The sequence below is a fragment of the Chiloscyllium plagiosum genome, unplaced genomic scaffold, assembly GCF_037043375.1.
Source record: "Chiloscyllium plagiosum isolate Xiang-an unplaced genomic scaffold, Cpla_swu_hap1 HiC_scaffold_21, whole genome shotgun sequence".
In the NCBI taxonomy this organism is placed as follows: Eukaryota; Metazoa; Chordata; class Chondrichthyes; order Orectolobiformes; family Hemiscylliidae; genus Chiloscyllium; species Chiloscyllium plagiosum.
Window position 1 is genome coordinate 48,417,160 of NW_028270159.1, and position 15,507 is coordinate 48,432,666.

The window sequence follows — 15,507 nt, forward strand, 5'->3', positions numbered from 1 at the left end:
CTGGGAGATGTCTCCATCCTCTGTACACAGAGCCGGTCACTCTGGTCGATGTCTCCATCCTCTGTACACAGAGCCGGTCAGTCTGGGAGATGTCTCCATCCTCTGTACACAGACTCGGTCACTCTGGGAGATGTCTCCATCCTCTGTACACAGAGCCGGTCAGTCTGGTCGACGTCCCCATGCTCTGTACACAGACTCGGTCACTCTGGGAGATGTCTCCATCCTCCGTACACAGAGCCGGTCACTCTGGGAGATGTCTCCATCCTCTGTACACAGAGTCGGTCACTCTGGGAGATGTCTCCATCCTCTGTACACAGAGCTAGTCACTCTGGGAGATGTCTCCATCCTCTGTACACAGAGTCGGTCACTCCGGTCGAAGTCTCCATCCTCCATACACAGAGTCGGTCACTCTGGGAGATGTCTCCATCCTCTGTACACAGAGTCGGTCACTCTGGGAGATGTCTCCATCCTCTGTACACAGAGGCGGTCACTCTGGGAGATGTCTCCATGATGAGAAGTTCCAGAGGCAGTTGCAGTGATGTCACACCAGCGGCGAGGCCTGTTGACGGTTGGTGCACGTGCACGTGCGTTTGACGAAGGCATCGACGTCAGCGCGCCGGCCCGCCCCGCGAAGACGTGCGTGCGCGTGCTGGTTTTGCGGAGTGCTCTGCTGGCGGCTGGAGGACGTGGAGCGGGCTGTGTGAGAGGCAGCGCCAGCCTGACAGGAGCTCAAAACGGGGTAAGGGAGAGGACGGGAGGAACGCAGCGGGCTGGGCGGAGAGGTCGTGGCTGGGTAACCCCGCAGGGTTTTGGAGCGGCCTCGGCTTGTCCCGTCCCGAGGTGACCCTGGGATGCACTGGCTGGGCTGGGCTGTGCTCACTGACGGGGGTATAGGTGGGCACGGTGTGTGGATCAGTCGGTTCGGAAACTTTAAACTGGGCCGCCTCCTGAATGAAGTGCCCTTGGGCTGTCTTTTGCAAATGCGGCCAACGTGTGGGTATTTGTACCCTCCCGCCTCACAGACACCGGTTTAAAGTCGCTGATTATTCCTCTTAAGACAGTTATACAGTTTTCTAGGTGACTGCAACATATTGGCATAACATCTACCTTTTACCTTAGAGAGTTTAATTTAGTTAAATGCAAGGTGCTGCATCAGAGCAGGACAAATGGGACTAGATTAGGATAGCTGGTCGGCATGGACAAGTTGGACCGAAGGGTCTCTTTCCGTGCTGTACATCTGAGTCTTCGTCCTGTCAATATTAATCGCTTCAGCAGAAGTATCCTGAGAGCTTGTGTATGTACGGGGCCTTTCAGGGACTTGGCAAGTGCAAAATCTCTTTATAGTCACCGTTATACTTTTTGAGTTGTAGTCCCTTTTTAATGCAGGATATGTAAAAACCCATAGTACGTGCGTCAAGTTCTCTGAAACTGCAGTGAGATGCAGTCAAATGGTCAGATTAACTGTTGGTTGAGTGGTGAATGCTGACTGGCAGACCAGGGAATCTTTTGCATTTTTCTGAGTACAGTGCTTAACATCTCATCTGAAGATTTGGAGATGTCGGCGTTGGACTGGGGTGTACAAAGTTAAAAATCACACAACACCAGGTTATAGTCCAACATGTTTAATTGGAAGCAGACTAGCTTTCAGAGCACTGCTTCTTCATCAGGAACCACCTGACGAAGGAGCAGCACTCCAAAAGCTAGTGCTTCCAATTAAACCTGTTGGACTACAATCTGGTGCTGTTTGATTTTTAACTTCATTTGAAGATGACATTACTGTGCCAAAGTTTTGGCCTGAACTTTATGTACGAGTCTCTGGAGTGGTTCTTGAACTAGCAATTTTGACGAAGAGGTGAGAGTGCTCCCAACTGCTTCAAGGCTGTTCTATTCTCCAAATCCTTCTAAATATACTCAGAGGGGTAATTTTAATCCATATTTCAAATGGTGGTGAATCTGTTGAACTCATTGACATAGAAGGCTGTGGAGGTCAAGTCATCGAGAGTAAGACTAAGGCCAGAGGAAAAAAAACTCAAGACAGAAGTTCTTGATTAGTAAGGGGATCAAGGGTTGTTGCGAGAATTCAGAGAATAGGGTTGACAAACGTCTCTGCCATGATTGACCAGTGGAGAAGACTTGATGGGCTGAATTGCTTAACTCTGCTCCTGTGTTTTATGGTCAGTGTAGCATACACCTAACACGGCATGTGTTTCCATGATGCAGTATGTAAGATACAGATCTCCTGATAACTAGTTGCTTGTCTCAATAAGCTTACAGTAGATATCACACAAACATTTTTGTACCTTGAAGTTGCAACTGGATGATATGATCTTTTGAGGAACGTGAAATCTAACAAAACAGAATAAAGCCAATTATAGAGAAGATATTATACTGCAGTGTGACAGATTTGGGTTTGCAGAATCTCCTGTAAGTTCAATAGTAATATTAAATGCTTAATTTTGAAATTTGCTTTCTGATCCAATAGCTGCTAACATTCAAGTATCTGTTGCTGCACTACTGATGAGCATCCGTGCTATACATAGTATTTTCCCAGTCAGAATGTGTTTATTCCTGGATTACACTAGATTAGTTTAGATTAGTTTTCCCTCCAGTGTGGAAACAGGCCCTTCGGCCCAACAAGTCCACACCGACCCTCTGAAGAGGAACCTACCCAGACCCATTTCCCTCTGACTAATGTACCTAACACTATGGACAATTTAGCATAGCCAATTCACCTGACCTGCACATCTTTGAACTGTGGGAGGAAAACGGAGCACCGGGAGGAAACCCACACAGACACGGGGAGAATGTGCAAACTCCACACAGACAGTCGCCCGAGGCCAAAATCAAACCTGGGATCCTGGATTATACTATTTGGTGCAATATGTACTGATTGGAGGTTTATTATCTGTAAGAATGTTTGAACGTTTTGTCTCAGTAATTGATTCCAGCTGCAGATGGTGGAAATGTGATCAAAAGTTATGCACAAAATTTTGTAGCTCAGTTGCCGAAGTTGTGGGTATGTTTACTGACCTAGGAACTTGATTTGTAGATGTTTTCGTCCCCTGTCCATCTTAATTGCTTTAGATCCTCTGTGAAACTTTGCTATGCTGTGTTTTCTGGAATTTATTTGGTTCCGTTCCTGTGCTTCCAGTTGCTGGTTCTGGTAGTTCATTGTTGTAGCAGGTATATTGGGTCTGGGTCTGTGTGTTTGTTGATGGAAGCTGTGGATGAGTGCCATGTTTCTAGAAATTCTCTGGCTGTCCTCCTGTTTAGTTTGTCCTCTGATTGTTATGTTGTCCCAGTTGAATTTGTGGTCCTTGTCATCTGTGCATATGACTGCTGGGGACAGCTAGTCATGGCGTTTAGTGACTAGTTAGTGTTCGTGGATGTGGATTGCTAATGGTCTGCCTGTTTGTCCTATTTGGTGTTTTGTGCAGTCTTTGCATGGAATCTTGTACATTGTTAGTCTTGCACATGGTGGATCTTTGGTTGACCCAAGGACAAACATCATAACGATTATTGGACAAGCTTAGCAGAGGGCATCCAGAGAATTTTTAGAAGTATGCCACTCATCCACAGACTCCTTAATCCAGCAAACACATAGACCTAGACCTAATATACCAGACAGTACATTGAACCACCAGGAACGGAACCAAATAAATTCCAGAGGACACAGTACAGCAGCGCTTCACAGGAGGCTCCAAAGACTGAGATGACACCAAGACAGGGATGAAACGTCTGCAAATCAACCTCCTAGCTTAGCAAACATGCCCACATCCACGGCATGTGATTAAAAATTATATGAAGGTCTAAGCTAGTCACCCTTTTGGGAAGAAAGGTGATACGTCTGAAGCTAAAATGGATCACTTCAGAGAGGTTAACTTCTGGACAATTGAATAGAAGTGAAATCTGGTGGTCCAGTGAGTATTGATATTTAGTCCCCTTTTAGAATATGGGAAAAAGAGCTATATAGGATTGCACTAAACTGATGCTTCATCTTCACTGATAACTGTGGGCTTTTATATTTTGCTGCATTTGCAGACAGTTGCTTAATTTTCTGAGTGTACACAGAACCATTGTTTGTCGATTTCATAGAATCCCTTCGCCCAATAAGTCCACACCGACCCTCCAAATAGTAACCCAACCAGACCCATTTCCCCTACCCTACATTTACCCCTGACTAATGTTCAGGGATGTGTAGGTGGGGTACATTATGGAGAATTTAGCATGGCCAATTCACCTAACCTGCACAACTTTGGATTATGGGAGGAAACCAGAGCAGCGAGAGGAAAGCCACGCAGACACAGGAGAATGTGCAAACTCCACACTGTCGCCTGAGGCTGGAATCGAACCTAGGTTCCTGGCGCTGTGAGGCAGCAGTACTTGTTTAAGGAGCCTTTTTTTCTGTTGCCTTGTCATTGTACATACTCCTAAAGACAGCATCTGAGGAGCAGGAGAGTTGACATTTTGAGCATAAGCTCTTCAGGAATGAGGGGATGGCTCAAAGGGGCTGAGAGATAAATGGGAAAAGGGGTGTGAGGGCTGGGCAGAAGATAGCTGGGAATATAGGTAGATGAAGGTGGGTGTGAAGGTGATAGTTGGAGAGGAGGGTGGAACAGATAGATGGGAAGGAAGATGTACAGGTAAAACAGTTCAAGAGAGTGGTGCCGAGTTTGACGTTTGGATCTGGGATAAGGCGGGGGGAGGGGAAATGAGTAAACTGGTGAAATCCACATTGATTCCATGTGGTTGGAGGGTCCTAAGTCATAAGATGAGACATTCTTCCTACAAGCATCGGTGACTGGAGTTTGGCGGTGGAGGAGGCCCAGGGCTCGCATGTCCTTGGCAGAGTGGGGGGGTGGAGTTGGTGTTTGGCCACAGGGTAGTGAGATTGCTTAATATGTTCCAGAGATGTTCTCTGAAATGTTATGCAAGTTGACATCCTGCCTTCCTGATAAAGAGGAGACCACATCGACAGCAAGGGCTACAGTAGATGATGTGTGGCAATATAGATAAATCTGTCAGATGTGGAAGGATCCTTTGGGGCCTTAGACAGAGGTGAGGGGGGAGATGTGGGTGCAGGTTTTCACTTCCTGCAGTGGCAGGGGAAGGTGCTGGGAGTGGAGGGTGGGTTAGTAGGCTGTTTGGACCTAATGAGGGAATCATGGTGGGGGAATGATCTCTCCAGAATGCAGATGTGATGGGGAGGGAAATACCTCCCTGGTGGGGTCTCTTTGTAGGTGGAGGATAATGCAATGTGCCCGGAGGTTGGTGGGTGAAAGGTGAGGCCTAGGGGATTCTAACCTTGTTGCAGTCAGAGGTGTGGGGTTCAAGGGCGGAGATGTGGGAAGTGGAGGAGATGTGCTGGAGAGCATCATTGACCACATGGGAGGGGAAGTTGCGGTCTTTGAAGAAAGAGGCCATCTGGAATGTTCTATGATGGAATTGGTCCATCTGGGAGCAGATGAGGTGGAGGAATTGGGAATACAGCATAGCATTTGTACAAGAGGCAGGGTGGGAGGAGGTGTAGCCCAGGAAGTCTGTGGCTTTGAAGTAAATGTCAATGTTGAGTTGGACACTGGAAATGGAAATGGGGATGTCCAGGAAGAATAGTGAGGTGTCTGAGATAGTCCAGGTGAACTTGAGGTCGGGATGGAAGCTGTTCGTGAAGTTGGTGAACTGTTCAACCACACTGTGGGAGTACGAGGTGGCGCCGATACAGTCATCGATGTAATGGAGGACAAGCTGGGGAATGGTGCTGGTATAGTTGAGTTGGCTTTCTGGAGATTTGGTGCCAATTTGCTTTCAGCCATAAAGCTGAAACTGCAAATATCATATCTGCAATCCTCACTTTCTCTGTGCTCTTAAAAGGTTGAATGTCTTTGGAATTCCCTGGCATAGAGCTGTGAGGGCAGGGACCTAATGTACAGACGAACCTTGGTTATCCGGCATTCGATTAACGAATTTTGGATTGTCTGAACAACATCGTATCGTCCCAATGCTTAGCTAACTGTTATCCAGCATTCGATTATTCAGAATTCGATGAACCAAGCAAAATATACCTGTCCGTGTCCTTCGGATAATCGAGGTTCCTCTGCATATTAAAAGCTGAGACAGATTCTTAATCAGTAGGCGAATTAAGGGTTACAACGAAAAGGCAGGTTGATGGCTTTGTGAGGAATGTTAGATTCGCCATAATCTCTTGAAAGGTTGAGTATGCTCGAAGGGCTCAGTGGCCTACTGTTATTCTTATGATCTTCTAAAACGTTTGGAACCACTGTGGATGAGGTTGTGTTTCATAAGACTGATATGGAACAATGTGCTGATTTGGTTTACATCTTAGGCTGTTTTTCAAATGGTGATATTTGGGCATATATCTATTGTCCATGAGTGGAATGTTTACTGTGAAGCCAGTTTATGCCCAGTGCCCATAAACATAGTCCTCTGGAGAAGTAGCATCTGGATCTTAGTTACTTTTTGCTGAAAGTTGTTTTAAAGAGCTACTGACTATTTTCACTTGATAAATTTTATGACTGTCGGGTTACATGGTGCAGTGGTTTTGCATTTTGTCTTTGACCTGAGTTGGGGTATGTATCCTAGGGCACAGAACACTGGCTTTCTGGAGATTTGCTGCCACTGTTTTCAGCCATAAAACTGAAACTGCAAATATCACATTGGTAAAGCAGTGTTGTTTTGGGAGAGGTTCTGAGTGGGGTAATCTTTTTCCATGAAACCTCAAGTGGGCATTTTCCATGTGTATTTGTCTAGAAAATAAGATGGGCCACCATTTTTTGAGAGGGGTTGAAGACCATCCAACCAAGTCCATTAGCTTCATCTTACTGGTTGCAATATGGGATTGTGGAGTCACAAGATAATATCAAATGAGGAACAAAAATCTCTGCTGTTTGTCTTCTGCTTGGCCAAAATGGCTGAGACCAATTGTGGCATCCCAAAATGCTTCCTCTATTGAGATTACTTAGTGCAGATCAAGGGTGAAGTACTGCAGGCTCTTTCCTGTTTGAAATTTTATTGCACAATGGGCAGTGCACCCACCGGCTGAATTACTTGCAACATTGTGGATTTTTTTTTTTGCTAATTTTTTTTACGTAATGTGCAATACAAGGCTCTTGTGCAGATCGTGCGCAAGGATACAGTCATTCGACTTAGGCTTCAGCTGCTGAGTTATGTGGCAGTCCAGACAAATTGAAGTTTGTCGCAAAATCTGCATGGATCTGTACTTGTGTAAGTTCTAGCCGCAGGTAGACCTGGCTATTTTGAAATGGTGTCTATTTAACTTGCTAAAATTCCTTTCAATAGCTGGCTGATGGAGCTACATTTTCACTTGATTCTTTCAGTTGAATCTCAATCTTTTATTGAATGTTAACTCTGCGGTTGGCAGATCTGCATAAATTGATGAGATCGTTGAATGTGAAAGTTGTATCAAATCATAGCACTGGGCCAACCTGAATCATAGAGTGAACTGACCAGTCAACCAGCAGGAATGAAGAATTGAATCGTTGTTCACAAGGTTAAACACTGTTCCTAATTTAGCCTGATTTCCAGAATCTGGAATAAAACCACAGTGTGATACTGTCTCGTCCCAGACTAAGTTCAACTTAAAAACAGCTCGGAGGTTTGTCTTTCTTGGACCATGTGCATTTGAACCACTGACTTCCTTTCCTATAGGGATATCTTACTATTTAAAGAATCTCAATGCCCTGTTCTAAAAGTGTTAGTTTAAAATATTTGACGGCAAAAATATTCACCGGGGACAAGTCTGTTTGAGAATAGATCACCTACATTTTGTATATGTTCTTGTGTTAAAGAGCAAGTTTAAGGTTGGGTTGGTTATGTTTTCGGTGAATTTAGTTGATGCAATGCAATTCATGGCAAACAGAGTCCTGAATTATATGCAACCTCCAGTGAGCAACAATTTGTTCAATGTTGTGGTTCTGTTCGCCGAGCTGGAAGTTTTTGTTGCAAATGTTTCGTCCACTGGCTAGGCGACATCATCAGTGCTTGGGAGCCTCCTGCGAAGCGCTTCTTTGATGTTTCCTCCGGTGTTTATAGTGGTCTGTCCCTTCCGCTTCCGGTTGTCAGTTTCAGCTGTCCGCTGTAGTGGTTGGTATATTGGGTCCAGGTCAATGTGTTTGTTGATGGAGTTTGTGGATGAATGCCATGCCTCTAGGAATTCCCTGGCTGTTCTCTGTCTGGCTTGCCCTATGATAGTAGTGTTGTCCCAGTCAAATTCATGTTGCTTGTTGTCTGCGTGTGTGGCTACTAAGGATAGCTGGTCGTGTCATTTCGTGGCTAGTTGATGTTCATGTATGCGGATTGTTAGCTGTCTTCCTGTTTGTCCTATATAGTGTTTTGTGCAGTCCTTGCATGGGATTTTGTACACTACATTCGTTTTGCTCATGTTGGGTATCGGGTCCTTCGTTCTGGTGAGTTGTTGAGTTGGTGAGGAAACATCAAAGAAGCGCTTCGCAGGAGGCTCCCAAGCACTGATGATGTCGCCTAGCCAGGGGACGAAATGTTTGCAACAAAAACTTCCAGCTCGGCGAACAGAACTACAACAACGAGCACCCGAGCTACAAATCTTCGCACAAACTTTGAACCTGTTCAATGTTGTGCTATGGTCTCCTGAGATACAGCATAAGTAGTAGGTCTCTGTGATACTGCTGTATACAAATTATGTTTAATAAGTACTTTGCACAATGGACTTGTCTGCCAACAAATACACTGAACCATAACTGACGTCATTAATATGCACACAAACTAAAATTGCTGGAAAATCTCAGCTGACCTGGCAACATTTGTGGAGAGAAAGCAGAGTTAGCATTTTGGATCCAACGACCCTTCTTCAGAACTGATTGCAGCTAGGTATATGCTGAAACTGGAATGAGGGGAAAGGGAGGAGTAAATGGTAGATGAGATGAAGCCCAAAGAGAGAAAACAACAGTTGGGCAGACAAAGAATGGGTAAAGATCAATCTGTGAGAATCAGTAGCTCCTAATGGAGACAATTAGTGGCTGTCACTGAGTTGTTAGTGGTAGCAGCCCATGTGATGACAAGGCCTGGCACATGGGGGTGGGATACAATCATGGGAGAAGCTGCTTAAATTGGTGAAATCAATATTGAGTCCAGAAGGGCGGCACGGTGATGGGCGGCACGGTGGCACAGTGGTTAGCACTGCTGCCTCACAGCGCCAGAGACCCGGGTTCAATTCCCGCCTCAGGTGACGGACTGTGTGGAGTTTGCACGTTATCCCTGTGTCTGCGTGGGTTTCCTCCGGGTGCTCTGGTTTCCTCCCACAGTCCAAAGATGTGCAGGTCAGGTGAATTGACCATGCAAAATTGCCCATAGTGTTAGGTAAGGGTAAATGCAGGGGTATGAGTGGGTTGCGCTTTGGCGGGGCGGTGTGGACTTGTTGGGCCGAAGGGCCTGTTTCCACACTAAGTAATCTAATCTAAAAAAAAGGATGGAGGGTTCCCAAAAGGAAAATAAGATGCTGTTCTCCCAGCTTTGTGCTCAGCTTTGCTTGAACTCTGCAGCAAGCCTGGGATAGATATTGGCCAGTGACCAGGTTGTGTTGAAGTAACAGGTACCCGAACGTTAAGGGTCATTTTTGTGATCAAAATGTAGGTGTTCTGCCATGTGGTTACCCAATCTGCGTTTTGTCTCCCCTTCCCTGGCGAGCATCTCTTTATAGGGCTTGCTGCTGTGCTCCAACAAAGATCTGTGCAAGCTGAAAGAACAGCATCTGATTTTCTATTTGGAACTCTGAAACCATCAGGACTTGATATCAGGTTCAACAATTTTCAGACCTGAGCACCTTCTCCCATGTCCTTCGCCCAACCCCCACTCACCAGGCCTTGACATCAGACAGGCTGCTACCACAGTCAACTCATGACCTCCATTAGCAGCTGTTGCTTCTCCCAGGCTGACCTTTATCCATTCCTTTGTCTGCCTACTGTAGTTCTCTGCCCCTCTCTCTCTTTGTGTGGGCTTCATCTCCACCTATTGTTTAGTCCTCCCCCTCCCTTCACTCCATATCAGCTTATATACCAACCTTTTCCGACTACAATCAGTTCTTAAGAAGGGTCACTGGACCCGCAATGTTAACTCTGCTTTCTTTCCACATATAGTTAGACCTTCTGAGTTTTTCCAATAATTTCTGTCAGCATTTCTTATTTCCAGCACTTGCAGTTCTTTGGGGTTTTTTCAACTGATGTTTTAATTTTTTAGCCAGCAAGAGCATTTTAGTGTGCTAAGGTGCATGGAGAACAAACCAATTGGCACCTGTAGTTATGAACATGATGTAATCATTTTCATGCACAGCAAGCTTCAGCTCCAGTGAAAATTGCAGGGTTTCTTTTTGAAATTTTCATTATATTGTAAGTCCAAACTAGTCTTTGTTTAACTATGTGTAATTTGAGAAGTGTGTACTATTTACGGCAATAGAATTGACTGTATAGCCTATTGACTTAATCACGACATACTATAGGAAGGAATTTACTGTAATATGTTGTGCTTGGAGGAATGTTTATTTGGATTCCAATAGTTAAGTTCCATTTCTATGGCATTGGGTAGGCCCTACAAACAAGACTCAATCTGTGAAGTCAGGAAAGCAGAGTAAATTATTGGGTGGGACCCTTCAATTTTACAAAATTGCTTTGGATCACATTGGAGCGTTGCCTGCAGATGTGATCACCATACTGTAGGAAGAATGTGAGGATCCTTAAGAGGGTGTTGAGGAGATTTATCATAATGGTTCCAGTGATTAGAAATTATAGCCAAAAAATGGTTAAATTGGAGTGCCTCAGAGGTCGGTGCTGAGCTCATTACTGTTTGTTATCTACATCAATGATTTGGATGAGAATGTACAGGGAGAATGTTTGCTGATGACGCTAAAATAGGCGATATCCTGGACAGTGAAGAAGGATATCAGAAATTGCAGCATGACCTTGATCAGTTGAGCAAGTCCACCGAGAAATGGCAAATGGAGTTTAATGTAGATAAGTATGAGGTCTTGCATTCTGAAAAGTCAAATCAAGGTAGGAGTTTCATGGTGAATGGTAGGGCCTTGAGTGTAGTGGAACAGAGGGATCTTGGAGTTCTCTGAAAGTGGAATCATGGCAGGGCAGTGAAGAATGCTTTTAGTGCACTGGCCTTCATCACTTGGCATTGACTACAGAAGTTAAGGTATTTTGCAGTTGTATAGGATGTCAGTGAGGCTGCACTTGGAATATTGTGTTCAGTTTTGGTCACCTTGTTATCGGAAGAATGTTATTAAACTTGAAAGAGTACAGAAGAAATTTATAAGGATGTTACCTGAGTAATAGGGAGAGGTTGGACAAGCTAGGTGTTTTTCTTTAGAGTGTAGGAGACTGAGATTGGGGGTGGAGGGTGGGGGAGGGGAGGTGCGTTGAGTGAAGGTGGAGGGCAGCTTAGAAGTGTAAAAGACCATGAGAGGCATGGACAGGGTGAATACACTTAGTCTTTTTTCCAAGTTTGGGGAGTCAAGGACTAGAGGCCATCAGTTTAAAGTTAGAGGGAAAAGAATAAAAGGGAACCTGAGGGGCAACCTTTTTACACAGAGGGTGTTACACATTTGCAATGAACTGCCAATTGAAGTGGTTGAAACAGGTACATTAACAACATTTAAAAGGCGTTTGGACAAAAGCATGGATAGGAAAGGATTCAAAGGGTATCGGCCAAGTGCAGGGAAATGGGGTTAGTGTGGATGGGCATTTTGATTGGCATTGACGAGTTTGGGCCAAAGAGCCTGTTTCCCTGCTGTAGGACTCTGTGGAGAAGCTGAACTTCCCCTTTGGAGTAAAGAAGTTAGAAGGAAGATTTGACATGGGTGTGTAAGGTTATGACAGATTTGGTTAAGGTAAACAAAAAATCATTATTCCCATTAGCTAGTTGAACATGGTTGCAAGTTTAAGGCAGAATTTGGGCAAGTTGCAGGAAGGATGTGATGGAAAACCTTTTTAGAGTGGTAATGATCTGGAACCCTCCGCTCACAAGGATATTAAAAGCAGAGACTATGGCGGCGATTCTGCCGAACTACTGTGCACAGCCAAGGCATACTGATGTGTTTTGCCATCCCTGGCCAACTTATGTGGTGGAATTATTAGTTTAAAACCTTACAGAACACTTGTTAATATTTGGAGATGGGAAGGATGCCAAAGGGAAAAGGAGCGAGCAAACAGCAGCAGAGAGGACACTCCCCTGTAGCACCTACCACACCAGAGACTGCAGCAGGAGCAGCCTTTCCTAAACCCCCCCCCCCCCCCCGGGACCTGACAGACTCTCAGGAATTGGCTGCGATGATGGAGAGACTTGCCTTGAAAGTTGGGGCTACGATTGAGGAGATTCGTGACAAGGTCCAACCTATCCCTCATTATGGGCATTTAAGCGGGCATTGGATAGGCATATGGAGGATAGTGGGCTAGTGTAGGTTAGGTGGACTTGGATCGGCGCAACATCGAGGGCCAAAGGGCCTGTACTGCGCTGTATTCTTCTATGTTCTATGTTCTATCCCATCCGTGATGCAGAAGCATGAGCAGAAGATCCAGGGCCTCTGGGAGAGGCTGGAGGAGGTGAAGAGTCAAACCAAGGCCTCAGAGAAGCTGCGATGGAGTCCTCATCCAATTGGATCCAGGTGGTGGAGCGAGAGATGTGGACCTTACAAGACCATATCAGAGAAATCTCCTAATTCTCGGGCTCCCTGAGGGCAAGTAGTCAGCCTGCTTCTTTGAAAGCTGGTTGCCAAAGGTTTTGGGCCTTCACGTGGAGTCCAGCAGGCTGCAGATTGAAAGGGCTTATCGGGTTACAGTGCACAGGTCAGGCCCAGTGCAGCACTCCCGCTCGGTCCTAGTGCACTTCCACTCTTATAAGGACAAGCAGAAAATCATAGAAGTTTCCAGATCCCTGGGAAAAGATCCACAGGAATTGCTGTACAAGGGATCAAAAATCATGTTTTTCCAGAATTTCTCTGCAGCTATAATTAGAAAGAGGAAGTCCTTCGATGAAGTTAAAAAGAGGCTGAGGAACTGGATGTCCAGTACTCCATGAGCTGCCCCGCAGTGCTCCATTTCAGCCACAAGGACTCAGTTTATACATTTGACTCAGCGGATAAAGCTAAAAACTTTGCAGGCACTTTTTAAAAAACGCGATTGGTCTGAAGAATACAGTTAATGTTTGTTCTCTTTTCTATCTTTCCCCATGTTTTCCTTTTTTTTTCATTCCTTTCTTTCTCCCTAATCATTTTCTTTTTTGAAAGGGTGAGAAAAGTCCTTGGAATAAGTTGTTCCTATTTTTTTTCAATAAATGGATTTTCTGATGGGAAATTTTATGGATGTTCTTCATTGTCTTTCCCCTCTTTTTTTTTTCGTTCCGTTTCTTTTTTAGTCACAAGTAGGTGTGACATGAAACCAGGGATGGGTGGAGCGTTCATTCTGACTTTGTCTATTTTCTGATGATTTAAGCATCATCTCCTTGTTTTTTTGTCTGGCCTAAGGCTGGGGCGCAGTCCAGGTTTGAAGGAGGGGATGGGTAGGGTGAGTGCCCCCTATGGGCAAGGGGAAGAGTCTTCCATTCAAGGTTTTATAGTTTTTTTTGTAGTTTTTTGGTAGTAATAGTTGTTTATAGTTATGATAGAGTAGTTTTTGTATATATAGTTCTTTGACTCTGAGGTTTTATTTTCTTATACTCGGTGCTTTGTAAGCAGGGTTCTTCCTCTGAAGGGTTCAAGCGTCTCTGAAAGGGGATATGGCTAAGTGTCTTATTAAATGGTGCACCTGGAACATTAAGGGAAGTCACTTGCCTGTTAAAAGGAAAAAATGTGCTTTCTAGCCTTAAGAGGGAAAGGGTTGATTATCGCTTTGTTGCAGGAACCCATGTTGATGATGGGGAACACCTGAAATTACAACAGGGGGGTTATAACTGGGTATTATTTTCATCCTTTACTACTAAAAGTGGCGGTACTTATCCAGAAAAATCTTCCGTTCACATTATTAGTGCAGGTGAAAGATGAGCAGGCACGGTTTGTGATACTTAAAGCCCTGATACATGGGGAGGAATATGGCATTTTAAATGTCTACTGTCCTCTGGCGCAACTTTCTCTAAGTTGAGTGCTTTTGGAACACGGCAAATTATTATAACGGGGATTTTAATTGCCTTTTGGATCCGACAGTGGACAGGATGTCTTGTGGGCCACCAACTATTTCTTCGCAGGCCAAGCAGGTGGCTGACTAATGCCAGGAGTTGGGGCTGGTAGATATTTGGAAGTATCTTCACCCTACCGGCAGGGACTTCACCTTTTTTTCAAACCCACATAAATGTCACACGAGGATTGATCTCTTTCTGGCTCCCTTGGCCCTTCTGGATTTGATTATGGGTTGTAAAATTGGGAATATAGCTATCTCTGATCACGTGGAAGTATATTTGGAGGTTAAGGCCAAGAGTGAAGGGCTAGGTATGCAGCACTGACGTTTGGACCCTTTTCTCTTTTAAGGATTCCAAATTTGTGAAATATGTTTTGAAGGAGTTTCAGGAATTCTTGACTATCAACTCAGGCACGCTTAATAGTCCGTCTAGGATGTGGGAGACTGCTAAGGCCTTTGCTATTTCCTATTCGGCTAGCCGGAAACGACAGGAAGGATAACAGCAGCATCTACTTGAAAGGCGGTTGAAAGCTGCCACGGCAGCACATTTTGCGCGGCCTTCGGTGACTAAGCAAAAGTGGATCACGGCCCTCCAGGCTGCCTTGAATTCAATACTGACACAAAATGCAAAGGAAGAACTTGCTTTTGCTAGACAAAGGCTGTTCGAATATGGGGAGAGGCCAGGGAAGTATTTAGTGTACCTGACTAGGAAAAAGCGTGCTCCCCAATCCATTACTGCAATCAGAGACAGTGCCGGGGTCCTTACATACGATGCTAAAAAGATTAATGAGGCTTTTCGGAGCTTTTACTCTGAATTGTATTGGTCTGAAGGTTGCAAGAACAGGAGAGCTAAAATGGAGACCTTTTTTTAAGAACTTGGACCTCTAGGGGTAACCATGGAACAGGCCTCTCTCCTTTGATGCCCCCTTGACAGTTCTGGAAATACAGGAGGCAGCTAGGCAACTTCAGAGTGGGAAAGCGCCTGGCCCTGATGGTCTCCCGGGTGAATTTTATAAGGAGTTTATAGGGATTCTGTCAGAGCCGATGTTGGAGATGTACAATCACTCCTATATGCATGAATGCCTACCACCATCTTTGAGAGAAGCTAATATTTCCTTAATTCTGAAGAAGGGGAAGGTTCCTGAGGATTGTGCCTCATACAGGCCCATCTCTCTATTAAATTCAGATTTCAAGATTCTGTCCAAGATCTTGGCGCTGAGTTTGGAAAGGGTGTTGCCCCATATTATTAAAGAGGCTTTATAAGGGGCCGTATAAGGTTGCTGAATATGTTCCAAGTTTGTCAGCAATGATCGATTCGGGGGTTCGTGAT

The 15,507-nt window shown here is 44.9% G+C and overlaps 1 protein-coding gene across 1 annotated transcript in view; it reads left to right on the plus strand.

The window, feature by feature from the left end:
• Nucleotides 1-636: 636 nt before the first annotated feature.
• slc31a1 (solute carrier family 31 member 1) overlaps nucleotides 637-15,507 on the plus strand; it is a 75,500-nt gene continuing 60,629 nt past the window's right edge. Inside the window, exon 1 of the mRNA XM_043719873.2 lies at nucleotides 637-739. The gene's annotated coding sequence lies outside the window, so the exon portion shown is untranslated. The remainder of the gene's footprint in view (nucleotides 740-15,507) is intronic.